This window comes from Piliocolobus tephrosceles, chromosome 3 (assembly GCF_002776525.5).
Source record: "Piliocolobus tephrosceles isolate RC106 chromosome 3, ASM277652v3, whole genome shotgun sequence".
NCBI lineage: Eukaryota > Metazoa > Chordata > Mammalia > Primates > Cercopithecidae > Piliocolobus > Piliocolobus tephrosceles.
In genome coordinates this window covers 19101942-19122578 of record NC_045436.1, presented here as the reverse complement: position 1 = coordinate 19122578, position 20637 = coordinate 19101942, and positions in this window count along the sequence as shown.

The following is a 20637-nucleotide window of genomic DNA, read 5'->3' as shown; positions in this document are numbered from 1 at the left end:
TTAGTTTCAATTTCCTAGCCTGCCATTATAGAAAATGATCGTATGCAGGCATTTCTAGGGTTAGTTTGTTTTCTTCTAAAACATGATAGAAAACAAAAAATTTACCTTAGTGGGGACATGTCTCTGATTTGAAACATTCTTAAAATGCTTACCTTCTGACTTCTGCCTCAACCAACTACAGATTTACTTTCCAATAAAGCCCGTTGGCCTTGTTGAGACTACTCCTGTGGATGTTGAAAGTTCTTTTGCTTAACACATTTATCGTAAGTGTTTGAATGTGATGAAGCAGTTGCCTGAGACTTAAATTTAATCTTTGAGAGTTCATTCATACACTTATTATGAGAAATATTCATATTGGCAGAAAGTGGATCATTCTGAGGTGGAATGTTGCTATAAGGAAGTGAATTTATTGACTGTTGGATGAAAATAACATATTTATGCAAAATTATTCTGCAAAGCAACATATGCTGTTTGCTTTAAGAGATGTATCCACACAAGAGTGTAGAGAGAGAAATAAATGAAGTTAATTTAAGATTCCAAACCTTCTCACCAGGACTTTTTTAATGATAATGTGAAAATATTGTTTTTTGCATGGACAGATATTGAAATTGCATGAAGCCACCGCGATCTGCAGCTGACCTGATGGTATTTAAACTAACTGATGGATTCTGGCGAGGGGCATGTGGATTCTTGCAAAAGGAAACCAGATATAATTCTCTGGAGAAATTTGGATTAAAATGAAATCTCTGTTTCTCCGTGTTTTTTAAAAGACTGTTTGATCCTTTCAAGATACTGCATTCAGACAACTAAAATAAATGCAAGGGAGTCTGGAAAACTCACCAGTAGTTACACTAGAAGCAGAATGTGGCAATACTACAAGAGGAGAGAATTTAATATATTACCTCAGAAAATGTACCAGAATATTGTGACTAGCAATCAAACTGTGACTTCTTTTTTTAATCTAATTATAATCTGCATCTTCAAGATATTGTCTTGTTAGTTATTACAGCGCAGGTAAGCATGGGCAAAAGACTGATGTTGGCTGCAGCGTGTTTGTGGTGATTTCTATAAAATGAATCTGAGAGTGAGCTTGTTTATAACCTCAGGTGACATGATTTCCAGATCTTCCAAAACTGTTTCTTCAGTTTTTCCTTAATTCCATAGTCAAATATGGATATCTGTGATATCAGTTGTAAGACAGCTCAAGAGCCTAAAATTCTCATAAGTTTCTACTGGTTTAGTCAGCAACAAATCTGAGAAAAACTGGCTCTCTTAAAAAGCTCGAAAACGTGTATACTCAACTACAACAGCATGGCAAAGTTCTTTATATTAGAACATATTTTAAGACCTCAACATGTCATGGTGCCCTTTGAGATATTTATGTGCTCTTGTGCTGTTCACTAAAAATATACACGTTGATCTATAGGATAAATTGTTCAAAAGCTTGCAGCTACATTTACTGCTTAATATCACCACACAGAACTGCCTTTCTTTCATTTCTTATATCCCAAAGTAAATGTGGGTAAAGTAGAACATTTTTCTTTTCACATTTTCAACAGAGAAAAATCATGTTTTCCCTGTTGAATCTATGTACCTAGATTGTTTTTAGCCAGTTGCTTCCTTATCTCTGCTTTGAATGTCTTACCTTGACGTTCCCTTCAAAAATCACCTATTATGTATCTAATACTATTCAAAAAATCTGAAAATCTAAATCATTCCTCCTTTGAGGAGCTCAGTCTAATAGCTACTTAGAAAACAAATGAGTATGTAGTATAGTTTCGCAATAGAAATATAGGCAATGATTTACAGGAATTTATATAATTGGAGTGAGGATTCATACTATACAAAGGTGCAATTTTTAATTTGAAGAATATTGTTTTCTTATAAACACAGGACCCATCAATAGGATTTATAATGTATATATAATGAAATTAAGGGAAAGGTAGACACAGAATCACATAGCAGATTAACTGGGGACCTGGAAAAAAATTTGATGAGCAATTCATCAATATAACTCCCAATCAACCAAACAATGATACCAGGTGAGCCCTGAAGCTCTTGGTATGATGGGCCATGTGGATAAGCAGCTAACTGAGCAAGGTCAAATCTTCCCTCTTCCTGTATCGTGACATCTGCCTGTGTTTGTCCCAGTACTGACTATCACAGAATGAAAGTATGGTGAACATGAAGCGATATTATTAACAGAATTATAATAACAATTGTCATAACCCCATATGTTAAAAAGGTATTTAAAAGACCTAGATATTGGAAGGCACTTTCAGAATATGATTACTGAAAACTTCCTTAACAATTATTCCACCGTTCTTAAACTTACACCTTTGTTTATATGAGAGCCTTGAAGAGCGAAAATGAGAAGGCTGGAAAATAGTATTTTGTGCAAACTTGAGTTATTTGTCAATGACTTTTATAAGCAATTATATGAAATCAGCCCTGTTTCTACTATACGTCTAAATTTCAGTTGCATACTTATGTATGAGTTTTGTTTCATTGTTGGAATAAAACTGCTATGTTATTTAACTTTTCAAAGAAAAATTTGAAGCTGAAATGTACGTAAGGGAAGATTAGAGTTTGAATCGACAGGCTTATTATGCCTAACTGAATGTATTCAGGCATTTGTAGTCTGTGGGCAATATTTTTGAGGAATATACTTGTATGCCTAGCAAATCTCAAGCAAGTGCGTGAAAAATGAACAGTCAAAAAATGTGAGTAACTCAGTTGAAAATTATTTAAAAATCAATAACTTTCCTATCTGCGAGCAATAACCTCTTAGAAAATGTAATAAAAAAATTCTTAGTAATAAACACAGAAAATATTTTAAACTACCTATAAATACCTTAACAAGAAAGGTATAGGACTTGTATGAGGAAAGCTATACAATATCACTAAGATACATAAAAGAAATTTAGTAAGGAGAAGTATTTTTTGCTAAAAGGCAAACCGAATATAATAAAAATTTTATTTCTTCTAAAATTAAATATAAACATAAATACAATACAATTGCACTAAAAATTCCAGCTGAACTACTCCAAAATCTACTGCTAGAAATAATGGGTAAAAATAGCTAAGACATTTTTAAAAGAAGAAACATGATATGAGATTTGTATTAACAGATAATAAAATATCATACTGGCAATATTCAGTCAAACTATATGTGGGTAAAATTTATTAAAAGTAAAGACAATTTTCTAATAATAATATATTATTCAGTGTATTCTGTTGGAATGACTGGTTGTATATAAGAAAAAATAAAATTGAAATGGAATGCAAAAATGACTTCACATTAATTTCTGATACAGACAATTCACTTTATTAAGAAAATAAGGGGCAGTCGTGTCAATAAGATGTCAGTCTCCACTTCTGATAAGACAACTTTAAGATCCATTTCTAATATAGTGACCTTGGAGAAGATGAATTGCCTCAGTGTGTTTGTTATTAACAAAAATAAGAAAGATGAACAAGGACCTAAACTTCTAATAGGACATTGGGCTTGTCAAAAATCATGGCCTGTATTTCAGCCTTCACACTCTTCTGTCCCCGAAGACTCTTTTTAGCCAGGGAAATTTGTGTGGTGCATGTGAGCCCTGAGAGGGGTGTAGTATTCACACAGACAGTCTGAAAGGCAATTTGGCATGTCACATGTAGGTATGGTTTTTTTTTTTAAACTTTCACTTACAGAAATATATCCCTGAAAGATAACAGGATAAGTACAAAAATTAGGAAACATTTTAAATAAGCAAACTATTATTAATAGGATGTTGGCACACCTAAGAAATATTGCAGGTTTGGTTCTAGACCACTACAGTAAAGTGATCATTTCAGTAAAGCAAGTCACACAATTTTTTGTTTTCCAATGCATATAAAATTTACACTATATTGTAGTTGATTAAGCATATAATAGCATTATGTCTAAAAACAATGTACATAACTTAACTAAAAATATATTCTTCCTAAAGAATGCTAACAATCATCTGAGCTTTCGGGGGTCATAATCTTTTTGCTGGTGGAGAGTTGTGCCTTGATATTGATGGTGCTTACAAATCTTTTTGGTGACTGCTGAAGATTAGGGTGGCTATGGCAATTTCTTAAAATAAGACAACAGTGAAGCTTGATATATTGACTCCTCCTTTTGCAAAAGATTTTTCTGTAGCATGCAGTGCTCTTTGATAGCATTTTATACACCGTAAAACCTCTCTCAAAATTGGAGTCAATTCTCTCAAAACTTGCTGCTGCTTTGCCAACTAAGTTTATGTAATATTCGAAACCTTTGCTATCATTTTAATAATATTCACAGAATCTTCACCAAAAGTGAATTCCATCTCAAGAAACCACTTTCTTTGCTCATCCGTAAGAAACAACTTCTCATCTATTCAGGTTTAATCATGAGATTGCAAGGATTCAGTCACATCCTCAGTTACTCCTAATTCTAGTTCTCTTTATATTTCCATCACATCTGCAGTTACTTCTTCCACTAAAGTCTTGAATCTGTCAAGGTCATCAATGAGGGTTAGAATCAATTTCTTCAGTTAATATTTATGTTTTGACCTTCTCCTATGAATCTCAAATATTCTTTATGGCATCTAGAATGGTAAATCCTTTCCAGAAGATTTTCAATTTACTTTACCCAGGTCCATCAGAGGAATCACTATCTTTGGGAGCTACAGCCATATGAATTGTATTTATTATATAATAAGACTTGAAAGTCAAAATGATGCCTTGATCCATGGGCTGCAGAACAGGTGTTGTGTTAGCAGGCATAAAAACAGCATTCACCTACTTGTACATCTTTATCAGAGCTCTTGGTGACCAGGTGCATTATCAATGAACAGTAATATTTTGAAAGGAATCAAATTTTTCCTTCTGAGTAATAGATCTCAACAATGGGTATAAAATACTCAGTAAACCACTCTGTAAATAGATTTGCTATCATCCAGGCTTTATTGTTCAATTTATAGAGCACAGGTGGAGTAGATTTAGCATTTTTAACCTTCAGATCTTTGAAATAGAAAGGACATTAGCTTCACCTTAAAGTTACCAATTGCATCAGCCTCCAATGAAAGAGTCAGCCTATTCTTTGAAGCTTCGAAGCCAGGCATTGACTCCTCCTCTCTAGCTATGAAAGTCCTAGGTGGTATCTTTTTTAATTTTTTTACTTTCTTATTTTTTTTTAACTTTTATCTTAAGTTCAGGGATACATGTGCAGGTTTGTTATATAGGTAAACTTGTGTCATGAGAGTTTGTGGTACAGATTATTTCATCACCCAGTACCTAGTTATTGAGCTAGTACCTATCAGTTATTTTTCTGGATCCTCTGCCTCCTCCCACCCTCCATGCTCAGGTAGGTCCAAGTGTTTGCAGTTCCCCTCTATCTGTCCGTGTGTTCTCATCATTTCGCTCCCACTTATAAGTGAGAACAGGCAGTATTTGATTTTCTGATTCTACATTAGTATGCTAAGGATAATGGCCTCCAGCTCCATCCATATTCCTGTAAAGACAAGATCTCATTCTTTTTTTATGGCTGCATAGTATTCCATGGAATACCACATTCTTTCAATAAAGGGTATTGTCATCTATGTTGAAAATCTGTTGTTTAGTGTGGCCACCTTCATCAATGATCTTAGCTAGATCTTCTGGATCATTTGCTGCAGCTTCTCTATCAGGCCTTGGTGCTTTACCTTACACTTTTTTTGTTATGGAGTCAGGTTCTTTTCTTAAATCTTGTGCACTGATCTCTGCTAGCTCTCAACTTTTCTTTTTCAGCTTCTTCACCTCTCTTGGCCTTTATAGAACGGGAAAGAGTTAGGGCCTTACTCTGGATTAGATTTTGGCTTAAGGGAATACTGTGGTTGTTTAGATCTTTTATCCAGACCACTAAAACTTTCTCCAACTCAGCAAAAAGGCCATTTCACTTTCTTATTTTCGTATTCATTTAAGTAGCACTTTTAATTTTCTTCAAGAACCTTTCCTTTACATTCATAACTTGGCTAAGTATTTGGTGCAAGAGCTTATCTTTCAGCTTATTTTAAATATCTTCCTCATTAAACTTAATCATTTCTAACTTTTGATTCAAGTGAGAGATCTGTAAGTCTTCCTTTTATTTGAAAACCAAGAAGCCATTGTAGGGTTATTAACTGGCCTAATTATGATATTGTTGTATCTCAGGGAATAGGGAGGATCAAGGAGAAAGAAAGAGATGGGGAAATGGGCAGTTGGTGGAGCAGTCAGAACACACACAGTATTTATTGATTAGTTTGCTGTCTTTTATGAGTGCCATTCATAGTGCACCAAAACAGTTATGATAGTAACATCACAGATCACCATAATAGATAAAATATAATGAAAAGTTTGAAATATTGTGAGAATTACCAAAATGTGACTCAGAAACACAAAATGAGCACACGCTGTTGGAAAAATGGTGGCAATAATCTTGCTTAACACAGGATTGCCACAAAACTTTAATCTGTAAAAACCATAGTATCTGCAAAGTGCAATAAAGCAAAGTGCAATAAAATAAGGTTTGCCTGCATATATACGTATAAAATAACGAATCTAAATTCTTTTTAAAAGTTTAGTTAATGTGATAGGCTAAAAAGCAGCATATTTTTGGAGTTATAATTTACATTTCTTCTACAAGCAATATTTAGCCTTTATCTCTTAATGTTTATTGGCAGTTAGTACTTCTCTGATTTAACTATTTATGTCCTTGGAACTTTATCTGTTCAGTTTTGTCATTTAGTACATGTTATAATTTTTATACTGAGGATATTTTACACTCAGAGAAAAGGCACCATTTTTTTTAAAGTCTACAAAGACTAAAAAAAAAAAAAGTCATGAGATTGGTTTATTTTTGGAGATTTTCTCTACAATTAAATAATGAAAGTCAAGGCTAGAGATGTTAAGAATAAGTTTGCCATGTGCCTTAAATCCCAAGCAGAGTGAATTGAACTTCATTACTGGGGCAATAGAGAACAATTAAAAATTTTGAGTAGGAATGTAGTGAGATGAACACAGTGTTTATTATTATTTATTTGATAAAGGAAAACTGTGTAGAAAAGGCTTCTAACTATCTCCTGCCCTTTGTTACCATATGGCGACCTGCTGTTTTCTCCCAAATTTGTCTATTATGTTTATGTTTCCCCGGTGTGAAAAAGACTTCCAGGTATAATAAAGAGTATTGGCCTAACACCAAGAAAATGAAAATTTGAGCTCCAGATTAGAAATTTTGCTACAGGTAAGGGCATGAAAATGAGAAACAATTTTTAAAAAGTGGTGAGATGAGGTGCTTGAATAATTTAAAATGAGATGGGTCAAGTCCTGCTAAAAATAAAGTTTGCAGAATAATTGGGATGAGCAGCTAAAATTAGATTTTTCAAAATTTTTCTATGTCTGTAATTTGTGATTAACTTGCCATTAAAAAAGAACTATAAATTTCTTGTAAAAATAATATAAATTTGAAATAACCATAAATAGCTTTTAGTCTCTGCTCTTGTTTTGATACAAAAATAGAGCATAAAATAAAGCTTTTATAGGCTATCGTCCACTTTGTTTTTTCTACTCGCATCCTGAAAGTTGGAGGTGTAAGACATTTCAGTTCACTTCATTAGCCAACTCTTCCAGGAGGGCATTGTCTGGGCTGCTGCAATTTCTGGTCTCATTTCTCAGATCAAGACTGCCTATGTGTATTCCTGACAGTATAGCCACCTCTGAGACAGTAACTGTAAATCATCAAAGACACACCATTAAGGGGTATGTAGTGTCGGCTTGAGAATGGGGAACACATTGAAAAATGGTGAAAGAAATAAACCCATTAATGTCCAGAAGATTTTTGGAGAAAGTAGTTCATTTTTTTTTCTCCTCAAGTACAAAGGGTTTCAAAGTTTGGAGGACGGGACTATTTGGAATAGAAATGTACAAACTCTAAAACCAAGGATGCTAAGGAATCATGACCTCAGTTTTGGGGAAAGGTTACCGTTCAGGGGTTTGGATGATGGAGGCTTTCTTGACTTTGGGATAAGTGTGAAGAAGCTTTGTGTAAGAAACACTTTTATTACTGATGAAAAAATGTGGGGAACTCACTGCTTTAGACTTGCTCTAGGGGTAAAGTTAAGGGGCCTGTGATCTCATTTGAATTCTTTCGATCTGGTAATGGGCATAGAAAAAGCATTTGGATTCTACGGGCAGCTTCTTGGTGATCCCTGATGAAAACTAATGGCTGGCTGGGTTTCTGGCCCTTGAGGACAGCAGACAGTGGAAAGAGGGAAACAGACTCCTACACGTTTTAAAAATTTATGTCTTTTCTGGATTCAAATGACTTGCTTCATGAGGTAATAACACTATTACTAAGAAATTACTCAGACAATATTGAACACATTTAACTTCTCATTATTATTGAATATGACACAGCAAAGTTTCTAAAAACTCTAGAAATACTTTCTTTTTGAGTAACATTTATTTCTAGACCAAAAACATGATTAAGTACTCATAAATTCCCAGGTGTGTCAAAGTAAAAACAAAACTGCTCAAACAAGATATAACATGACTCTAGCAGAAAGCAAATTAAAAAGCATTTATTCAGCTTTGCTTATATGACTACATTTTAAAAATTTGCTCCCGACAATAATTCTGTCAGTTAAGGACTAATATTCTCATTTTACAAATAAAACCAGGAGACTCGCAGAGGTCAAGTGGCATCTAGGATACTGTTGGATGTGAGATTTCAACCTACTTCTGACAATGATCCAGTGGTGTTTCCATTGTACCAGAAACTTATGTGTGAAATACACAAAGAATCTACAACATAGTTCAGTGATTTTCATCTCAAACCTAAATTTTGGTGGGGTCAGAAGAATCAAAAGATCCTTTAATGCTAGTTCATAGCTGGGTGAGCAACTCTATTTTTACATATTTAACTTTAAATTTGTAACATTTTATCAAACTATTTTAATTTTTATATCTAAAAATAATATGTGTACTTGTGGTCATTAATTGAACATCAGTAATTATATGTCAAAGTTGAGCTTTAACTAATTTTGATTTGTTTACTTTGGGTAGATGGCATACTTGTATATGAATTACATTTTATTCAATCACCATCTAATGTGATAATTTTCAGTAGGGCCAATGATGCTCATTTTCCCTGTAACAACACTCTAAGGCAGATTTGATTATTATAATTTCACATATTAAGAAATGAAGCACAAAATAGTTAAATGACTAGATTCATGCTACTAGTGACACAGTTCAAGCTGAAAGATGATTTTACCGTAAATCAGATATTAACTCACATGGATGTCTTCAAGCTTCTCCTGAATTTCCAGGCTACATTTTGCTTTCATAACTAAACAGTGAAAGAACACATTCCTCCATATATCATAGCCTTGAGCCCGACACATCACATCCCCCCATATGCCTCCACTTCCTGGGCCCAACACAAACACATTATCATAGCCTGGAGAATCTCCAATAAGGTTACAACCGATTGTAAAAGCGCAGGAACCGATAAGAAAACTGCTAAAAGTATAACTTAAAATGTAAACCAATTATAATGCTGTAACCAGAAGAATTCCCTTGTTTCTCTGTAACTTTACATATCCGGTTTACATCGGGGTATAAGAAGCGAGCGCACGCATTGTTCGGGGCTCTCTTGTATGTTGTGGAACGGAGGGACCAAGTTCGAACTTGCAATAAAGATCCTTGCCGCTTGGCTTTGACTCTGCGCTCTGGTGGTCTTCTTCGGGGAATAAACGGTCTGGGCACAACAACAGAATGGCTTGAATCCTATCTCATCTATTATGAGGAGGCTATATTCTTTTCAAACAATCCAGGTATTCTTTGGGTGTTTATGATTCTGTGGTTACATCTTGCTTTGAATTCCTGATGACTCCAAATTCTTATCTCAATTACCAGCTTCTGTCTAGCACAGGCATTATTGAATATGAGGCAGTAGTGTCTCACTGTGATGTGCTGTGATGAACTATACTGGGTGTAGTTCTCCACCATACCCATCACAGAGAATATATTACTGGGCACCTTTTGATTCAGAGGCATGACATCTGTCTTAAGCTTCTCTGTCCTGAGAATCTTTTCGTATATCCAACCTTTCCTTTTCTCTCTGTCCCAAAACTTGTCTCCCACTCATGCAAAATAAATAATTACTTTTCTTATTCATTATGTGAAGGGGTGGCCTGCCCCTCCACACATGTGGGCGTTTCTTGTTAGGTGGAATGAGAGACTTGAGAAAAGAAATGAGACACAGAGACAAAGCATAGAGAAAGAAAAAGTGGGCCCAGGGGACTGGCGCTCAGCATGCAGAGGACCCACTCCGGCACCGGTCTCTGAGTTCCCTTAGTATTTATTGATCATTGTCTTTACCGTCTTAGAAAACGGAAGTGGCAGAATAATAGGATCATAGTAGGGAGAAGGTTCAGCAGTAAGACATATGAATAAAGATCTCTGTGACATGCATAAGTTTAAAGAAAAGTGCTGTGCCTTGATATGCTTCTGCAAACATCTCCATAAACCTTTTTAGTGCATAAAGAACAGCATTGTGGCTAGCACGTCCCACCTTCAGCCCTAAGGCGGTTTTCCACCAACTCCGTAAAAAGAACATAAAATCGGGGTTTTACAACGAGATGTTCCATTGCCCAGGGACGGGCAGGAGACAGATGCTTTTCTCTATCTCAACTGCCAAGAGGCCTTCTTTCCTCTTACACTGGTCCTCCTCAGCACAGACCCGTCACAAGTGTCAGGCTGGGGGACAATTAGGTCTTTCCCTTCCCACCAGGCCATATTTCAGACGATCACATGGGGAGAAACCTTGGACAATACCTGGCTTTCCTAGGCAGAGGTCCCTGCGACCTTCCGACCTTCCGCAGTGTATGTGTCCCTGGGTACTTGAGATTAAGAGAATGGTGATGACTCTTAACCAGCAAGCTGCCTTCAGGCACTTGTTTAACAAACAACACCCTACACAGCCGAAATCCCTTAAACCTTGAGTCACCACAGCACATGTCTCTTGCAAGGACAGGGTTGGGGGTAGGGTCACAGATTAACAGCATCTCAAATACAGAACAAAATGGAGTCTTCTTATGTCTACTTCTTTCTATATAGACACAGTAACAGTCTGATCTCTCTTTCTTTTCCCCACATTTGTGTAAATAAAGTTTTTGAGTGGTCTCCTATTTAGCCTATATGTACAATTATTATTTTAAGCAAATATATTAAGTTGTTTTTTCTAAACATACAGGAGGTTTTCCCCTTATGGGGGATTCTGCCTATAGAGTAGACATAGATTCAAATTTTATCTTTTCATCATGTTGATATTGTATTTGGGCAGCTAGAGATTCCCTGATGGTCTTCTGGTTTGATTACACTTTCGTGGCTTACAAATTTTGTATCTAAACCAATGTCTATAACAGAACTGTGATTTTGTGGAGGGGTGGAGGGTAAAGGGCTAGTAATACACTCTCTTGTGTGTCTTTAGCTGGTAGTAGCCATGTGGAATACTCCTGGTCAAAATACTCACAGATCTAAGCATAGGGACCTATGCTCTGGGTTCCACATTTCAGAGAGCCCCATGTATCACAAACAGACAAAAAATAAATGTATTAAAGAGCACAAGTGCCTCTGTCACTCAGGATCTGTCATTGAGCATGGACACATCCTAGACACCTGTTCTCATGACTGATAACTCTTCAGGCCTCAGGAAGTGAGATATCCTTGTCCACATCTCATAACATCTGTAGACAAACTAAAAACCAATTGTACTCACATACGGGGAAGTATTGTGGGTTATGCTGCTGCTGACTTTGGAGATGAACTTTGTGATGAAGCCAGGGAGTTAGAACAACAGGAGTGCTTAGATAAGTAAAAATGAATTTCAGTTAAATTGTTAAATCATTCTCATGTGACATAAATGAAATAGATTCTTCCATGATAAAGTTTTGTTGAGTTTCTACACTCTTGCTTCTTGTTGTTCCTTTTGTTGTGATTCCAGAAGTAATTGTTAATTAGTTTAGTATTTACAAAAGTTGCAGTTTTATGTATTAAAGAATGGACATTAAATTTATAGTTGAATATCTAGATCTAGTGGTAATATGTGAAGTATAATAACAATTAAGGGCACCACTGCTTTAAAATTCCTTTTGTCAGTAACTTTCATGATATCAAATTTGCAAAATTTTTGCATTTTAAAAATTTGAACTATTAGTAGCATCCCACAAAAATACATGCTCTTTTCTTCTTGAAACATTTATTTTTTCTCTTTTAGATTTCCTCTCAGTTTTCTTCCTATCTCATTATTTATTTTCAGTATTATTTTTCTTCTGTTCCTAATTTCTGAATTTTGGCTAGTGTTAGAGACGTTTTATGTTGTATATATAATCAGATTCTGCTGATTTTATCTAGTCTCATTACTTTAAGAATAATTGAGATAATACAAAGATCAGATTGTAAAATCAGGCTTAAAAGAATCAAATACCTTACTAACTATCAAAATTTACTAATAATTTCATAGATACATGTCATTCCAGTTCAGTTTACTCTAAGAAATCCGGGAACGAATATATTGTGAAAAAAGCATTTCTTAGATAAGTACTCTCTTATTTGCAACTTTGTACATTTATCAGAAGTGCAATTGTACATGTGTACAAGGAGATTTCCCCCCAGTAATGCCTTCTTTCTTTTTCCAAGGGGTGTGATCTGATGAAAGTCAAGAATGGATTGCAAACCTGCTGCTAACCCCTCTCTCCCAAACTAATGTTTGTATGTTGATATTGATGTCGGTGTATTGATGTTATTTCCTCCCACATTAAATTTAGCTCTTTATGCTCAATGCCATATTTATTTGGTCTAGGATATGGTAGACACTGTCCTAGGTGCTGGATTGTCAAAGTAGATTAAGACACAGTCTAGGCCGGGTGCCGTGGCTCAAGCCTGTAACCCCAGCAATTTGGGAGGCTGAGATGGGCGGATCACGAGGTCAGGAGATCAAGACCATCCTGGCTAACATGGTGAAACCCCTTCTCTACTAAAAAATACAAAAAACTAGCCAGGCGAGGTGGCAGGCACCTGTAGTCCCAGCTAATGTAGTCCCAGCTACTCGGGAGGCTGAGGCAGGAGAATGGCGTAAACCCGGGAGGTGGAGCTTGCAGTGAGCTGAGATTCGGCCACTGCACTCCAGCCTGGGCAACAGAGCAAGACTCTGTCTCCAAAAAAAAAAAAACACAGTCTAATTCTCATTTCTTCCTCATGAAGGTGGTGTCTGAGAGATGGCAGTAGAAAATAAGACATTAAGTCACAATCCTAAATATGCATATTTAATTAACATTGGTGGTGCTTTGGGTTGAGGGGCATAGAAGCCACTTAATCTGTGGCACAAAATTACTTTCTATAAAAGACTAAATGGATTTATACTTTATATTTATCCTTGACTCGTGTTTAAATTAGGTAAATGATTTTACAGTCTGTATTTTTGTTACGGATTTATCTCACTATTTTAAAGTTAATAAACTTGAATGTTTCTTCATAGTGAATTATTAATTATTTCATAGTTCATTACATCTAGAACCAGGTGGTACAAAAGAAATTCAACATATTTATCATAAAGTCCAGAGTCTAAACTAGTTTAGATATGGGAGAGACTCAAAGCACAATTCATCCTAAAGCAAATTCCTCCTTAGCCCTGAGCCTGTGAAATCAAACAAAAATCTGCTTCCAAAACTAATTGTGGCACAGCCATAGGATAGACATTCGTATGCCAAATGAAAGAAATAGGCAAGAACAAAGGAATAACTGGTCCCAAGTGTGTCCAAAAGGCAGCAGGACAAATGACATTAAATCTTAAGACTTCAGAATAATCTTTTACTCTATGCCCTGCCCTCTGTCCACACTAGTGCAGGGGTTGGGCCCCCCAAAGCTTCAGGCAGCCCTGCCCTCATGGCTTTGGCAGGCTCATTTCATGCATCAGCTCTCATGGGTTGGAGTCTTATGCATGCAGGTCTCACAGGGTGGTGTTGCATGTGGATAGTTCTACAGTTCTGGGTTTTCAGGGGCGGCATCACCCCGTGACTCCACTTGCCCTAATGGAGATTCTCCTAGGTAGTTTTTCCCAGTGCAGGTTCTTCATGGGTTCTCAGGCTATCAGATAGAACCTTCAAAACATAGGTGGAGGTACCCATGCCTTCACAGCTCGTGAACTCTATGCACCTGTAGAATTAGCACTGTATGGATACCACCAAATCTTACTTCTTGTGACCTCTAGTGCAGTGGATTGAGTTACACCTGGGCCTGCTTGATACATGACTGGGGCAGGCAGCTGAGGGGTCCTGTGCTGGGATGCAAGGAATAAAGACTTGAAGTGACCATGGGCAACAAGCCCTCCAGTACTAATTTTTGTTATACTGCCTTTTGTGCTGCTGTAACATAATACCACAGACTAGGTAATTTATAATAAAAAGAAATTTATTGACCCACAGTTATGGAAGCTGGGGTGCTGGTATCTGGCAACAGCCTTCGTGCTGTGTCATAAAAAGCAGAAGAGCAAATAGGGAGGGGGAGAGAGAAAGAGAAAGGGAGAGAAAGAGAGTAGTCAATCAATAGTCCCCCTACCCTTAATCACCCCAGGACCAGGTATTGGGCAACTAGAGAACACTCCTACAGCTCAGGGCCCATAAAAAATTTTCAAACTATCCAATCTTAACCTGACTCAATATACCTACCCTGCTTTGCCCACTCCTCATGAAAACTCCACTAAAGGCTCTGGTCTGTGTTCCACTGATACTTGTTCTGTATCCTGACTGACCTTGCTAGTTGCCCATGTGGCCCTGGGTAATGTAGTGTGCCCTCTTCTCTTGGGACCTGTGAGTAATGAAACTTCCTTCAATTTAGCCTCTCTGTGTCCTCATTCAATCACCTTTATAAATTAAACCTCAGGCACAATCACAACAGACTCTCACACATATCCCTCTATCAAAACCATTTTTAAAAGATAACTAGACATCATCGTGCAAGTGTTTCCAACAAAAAAAAAATGTTCAGCTCTCATATACCATCGTGTTTCTTCAAAGGCCACTTTAGAAATATGAATTCTGGACCACAGCCTCACATACTCTCTTGATCTTCCTCTAGGCTACTTGTAGCCATCCTCTTTGCTGGTTCTTACTGAGCACCTTGACCTCTAAACTTTGAAATTTGAAAATTTGAAGTTTTCGGCACTTGGCTCTCTTATATTTTCCACTTACACACTTTCTAGTTGGTTTTTATATTTTCAAGGCTTTAAAGTTCATCTCTACACTGATAAATTTATATCTACAGGTCAGATCCCTCTCCTGAACATCAGGTTTACATATCAAACACTGCACTCAACATCACTTTGTAGTTTAAGACATTTCAAAGTAATATGTCCCAAAGTTAGCTTCTTATAATTAATCATGTAATTATCTTTGATTATTTTCCCCTGCCTCACTTTCACACTGTCTATTAGTGAATTCTGGCTCTTCTTAACAGAATAGCTGGAGTGATCACTTTAATACTGAAATCATGTCACTCATCACCCTCAGATATTTCCGTGATTTCCCATTATACTCAGGGCACAAACACAGTTCTCTGCCATAGTTTTGTAAGGCCTTCCAGTACTGTTCCGATTATATTCTTCCAGTTTCCTTTCTCTCTCCTATCTGTTGCTCTGGAGTTTTTGCAGTTCCTTGAAACATGCCATGCACTTTCCTACTTTAGTAACTTGCTTTTGCATTGCCTAGAAAACTCCTCTCTATACCCATGAAGTTCACTCTTTTCTATCCTTCAGACCTCTATTTTAATGTCACCAGTGAGTGAGGTCTTCCCTGGCCACTGTATATATGAGAACACGCCACCCTGACCCTAAAAGTCCCTATTCAACTTGTTTCATATTTGTACATTTCATTTTGTTTCATTTATTACACTGAAATAAATGAAAATTATGTATTTATAGATGAACATGCATTTCATTTATTATACTTAAATAAATAAAAATAATTTCATTTATTATACTTTTTTAACCTTTTAATTCATTGAATATATGTCTTTCCTCCTATAGATCAATCTTTTCTGTCTAAATCATAAGCTCTGTGAAGTCAGGATATTTTGTTAGGTTTATTTACATTATCCTTCTACCTAAGACAGTGCCTGATACATGGTTAGTGATATGATTTGGCTCTGTGTTTTCACCCAAATCTCATCTTGAATTGTATCCCCACATGTTGACTGAGGGACCTGATAGGAGGTAATTGGATCATGGATGCGCTTTTCCGTTTGCTGTTCTCATGATAGTGAGGGAGCTCTCATGAAATACGACGGTTTTAAAGTGGCAGTTTCCCCTGCCTCTCTCTCTTTCTCTCTTACTGCCATGTAAGACACACCTTGCTTCCCCTCCCTCTTTTGGGGGTTTCCTGGGGCCTCCTCAACTGTAAGTTTCCTGGGGCCTCCTCAACCATGCCAAACTGTGATTAAATTAAACTTCTTTTTCTTTATAAATTAATGAGTGTCAGATAGTATCTTTGTAGCAGTGTGAGAATGGACCAGCATAGTTGGTATTCACAATGCATTTTTTGCTGAATAAACAAATGCATTAATTTTTAATTTAGTGAAGTGCTATCATATAACAATTTTGTGAGCAAAAGGTGGCGTAAACATAAGTTATTTGAAATCTGACAGTGCAGCTAATTTAGCTTTGGTGAGAGGAATTTCATCCAGCTATAATTTTTTCTCTCTGAATCCAGATTTCTGATTTACTTCATATCCTTGTTTTCTATGGTGGTCTGATTATAAGTCAAAAATCATATCTTAGAGGTTATGAATAATAAAATGTAAATATGAGTCTTGCATATTTTAAATACATGTATTTTTCATTTTTTAATGTAAATAAAACACCTGTAGATTTCATTATTGATCTTAAATGCAAGGTTGTCTTGCAAAGGTTAAAAAAAAAAGCCTATGATTCCAGTATATTAAATATCTAAAGACAACAGTTGAGCTCAAATACCATAGAATAGTTTTTAACTTAATATATGTAACTTGAAATATATTACTGTGCTAACTTCAAAATAAAATAAATTATTCCTTACTTCTAAAATTAAAAAAAAATTAAGTTTTGAATCAAAATTATGGTTAGATTTTTTTTAACAAAGCAGTTGAATTGCGTTCAACATGACTGTTTTTAATTATATGACCATCTTTTACAATTAGCTTTGGATGTATGTGCATCTAAGAAACAGATTACTGTCTTGCAGCCCACCTTCCCAAAGGATCTGAGTAGCTTAATATGTTACACATTTTATCCTCTCAGGAATGTTTCTTACTTTAAGCTATAATTAACTTATTCTCTAATGATAGTTGACTGCATAAAATAAGCTAATCCTTCCAAATCCTCACATCCACCGGTGAGGAGACAGAAAGATGAATTTTGAATTTAACAGTGAGTTACAGCATTAACTTAAAAATTGCATTTTACTGTTTTCCAGTTATAATTTAATTATTGCAACTACTTATTTTGCCACAGGTTTATTTGTTTTTGAAGAGAATAGAAAGAGTTTCTATGCCCAAGGATTTGATGAAAGTGAGAAGCTCATTATATGGCCAATTATTGTTCATAACCTGACAGCTTTGCAACAGTCTCCAAAAACCTGTCACTTTCTCACCACAGACAAGTTCTGTTCAACAAGCCCCTACAGCACAGGTTAAACTACTCGATTATTCTTAAAAAGTGTTTGACCTCATTCCTTGTACCCTGCAGGGAAAAAAATTTAACATTTAACCAACAGTGAGGAATCCTTGCTGAGGGTGAAAATACTCTTTTTTCCCTAGCTAGATGTCTGCTCAGTTGAATCATGGTTGAAATATTCAAGTTTATATTTAATAGCTAGGAAGAAGTTTTAATTTTTTTCTTGATCCTGTACTTTCCTGTGCTTCATAAATTCCTTATAAAGACTATTTTGATATTTTCTCTGAAGACTAAAAATATACTCAGTGTAGTCTAATCAGCAAAATAACCTCAACTACAATTACTTCAATGGTTTATTGTTTTTCCAGTATGCCAAAGACAGTATATGTACACAGGAGTATATGAAAATGTATATTACAGATAAAAAATAATAAAATTATCTACCATATACAAACCACATGTACCCACCACCTTGGCCAAGAAGCAAAACTTTGCCCTTTAAATTTTATCCAAGCAGGCTTCTTTTACCTCTCTTGCTCTTCTCAGATGTAATCACTTCTTGAAATTTGTAACAGGTATTTCTTTGCTTTCTATTATAGTCTTTGCCATCTTTATGAATCCTTATCCAATTCTAATCAACACATTATATAATTCTATATATTTCAGACATTATATAGAAGAAATCATAGCATATTTATTCTTCTATAACTTGCTTTTTTGACCATTATTCTTTTAGGTCAAAAATGTTACTACTTATGGCTGCTCTTCAAATTTATTCATGGCTGCATAGTATTCCATTGAATACATGGACTATAAATCATTAATCCATAACAGTTTTGACGGCTTTTGTGTTTTGAGGTTTTGCCATTCTGACTGATGCTATTATAGAAATGCCTCTAATATCTCCTGTACATGTGCAACATTTTTGCTGGGGACTTCTTCCTAGGACAGGAACTACTGAATAGTAAAGTGTACACATGCCCACTTATACAATATAGTGTAAATTATTTTCAAAGTCGTTTATCTACACACTGATCAGCATATAAAAGTTCTAGTTGCTCCACATAATATTATCTGAAATTATTTACAGTCAGTATAAAATGATAGCTTATTGTTGCTTTAATTTGCATTTTTACTTCAATTCTCCTTAAACATATTCTTATATGCATATATTATTTCTTCTGTGAAATTCCTTTTAATGTCTTGTTTGCTTTTAAAAACATTTTAAATATGTATTCTTCTATGGTTGTAATGATTTTTATCTGCCTGCTCTTAGAGAGATGTGTTAAAATCTTTTATTGTGACTTTGGATCTGTATGTTTCTGCGGTTCTTCGAATCTTTGTTTTACCTATTCAGAGACTTTTTAGTACACAAAGACTTCATATCATTTAACTTCACAGTGAATTATCAGCATTATGCAGAGACTTTAAATATTTATAATAATGTTTTTACATTATGTAGTATTCTTGTTTCTTCTTGGAAACCAATTTTAATTAATCATCATTGTTGATATTACTATAGCTATACTTGTCTTCTTTGATTAATATTTGCCCCATATGTATATCCACATATCAAATGTTTACTTTCAACTCTTATCAACATATGCTTTTTATGTCTCTCAAAAACACAGTAAAACCCAATTTCATTTATATCTTTTAATCTTACCTGAAAATATCTGTTTTTAATGTTTAGTCCATTTACTTTTAATGATGAAAATATTTTGGTTTATTCTTGTCTACTTAGTTTATAATTGTTTTCTTCCAATTTTTGCCAGTGTTTTTTCCCTTATTTTCTTCATTATTTGAAATTAATGAGTTTCTGTCTCATTCCATTTTGAAATTTGTCTGTAGTTTACCTACATTCTGTAAACATATTTCTGCTAAATATGGGATTCTTGACTGATTGATAGCTTTTTTATTGTTGGTGGTGTTTCAGAGAAGTCAGCTGTCAGTTCCTTGTCTCTCTTTTGAAAGTAATATTTTCTCTCTGGATGCTTTTAAGATCTTTTGTTCATGGCTTTTCTATACTTTCAATATGATATAACTGCATAAGAATTTTATTTATTCTGATTTGGATTTCTTGGGCTTATTAAATATGTCAATTTTATTCCTACACCAATTCTAAAGTGTTCCCAGCTGCTCCTTTTAAATGTATTGCCTCTGCAACCTTTACTGTAATCTCACATTCTGAGATTTTTGAATGGGAACATATTAAACTCTTTTATTCTACTTTTCATAACTGTTAATTTCATTTTTCCATGGTTACCTTGCTGTTCTCTATATCCATAATCATTTCTTTAGTTCCATATTTCAATTAATAATTTTCTATTTATGTGGCTCTTTAACACAGTGATAAGTAGTTTAATTTCAATTACACATTTTCATTTCTGGAAAAGATTTTATTTTATTTTTTCAAATTTACTTGCTATTTACTTATTTTTCAAAACTTTCTTTTGTGTCTTGAAACATAATAAACATTCTTGTTTTATATTATGTATTTGATGATTCTGATATCTGATGTTTTTGTGAGTCTAAATTTGCTCATTGTCACTTCTACTGTCTTTGAATGACATTGCAGTTTCCTTCCATATTTGATTTTTGGGGGCAGTAAGGAAGGTAGTTTCTTTGGAACTGTTGCAAAGGTGAGTTCATCCAGAAAGCATATACTCTACCAAGCCAGAAATACTAGGAAAATAATTCTTAAGTTAACCTTTTGATTGCAACTCAGACAATGTGAATTAGTTTGCAAGCCCATGTGTAGAAAAACTTAAGGTTTCAAACTTTTGAGAGAAAATTTTTCTCCTCTATTGAGCATAAGCCTCAAGGTTGACAGTTTACCATGTAGACTTTTTGGGACAAAGATTTAATAATAGATGTATCAGGAGATATCTAGCTAGCTAGCAAGATAGATATTTGTTATAGGA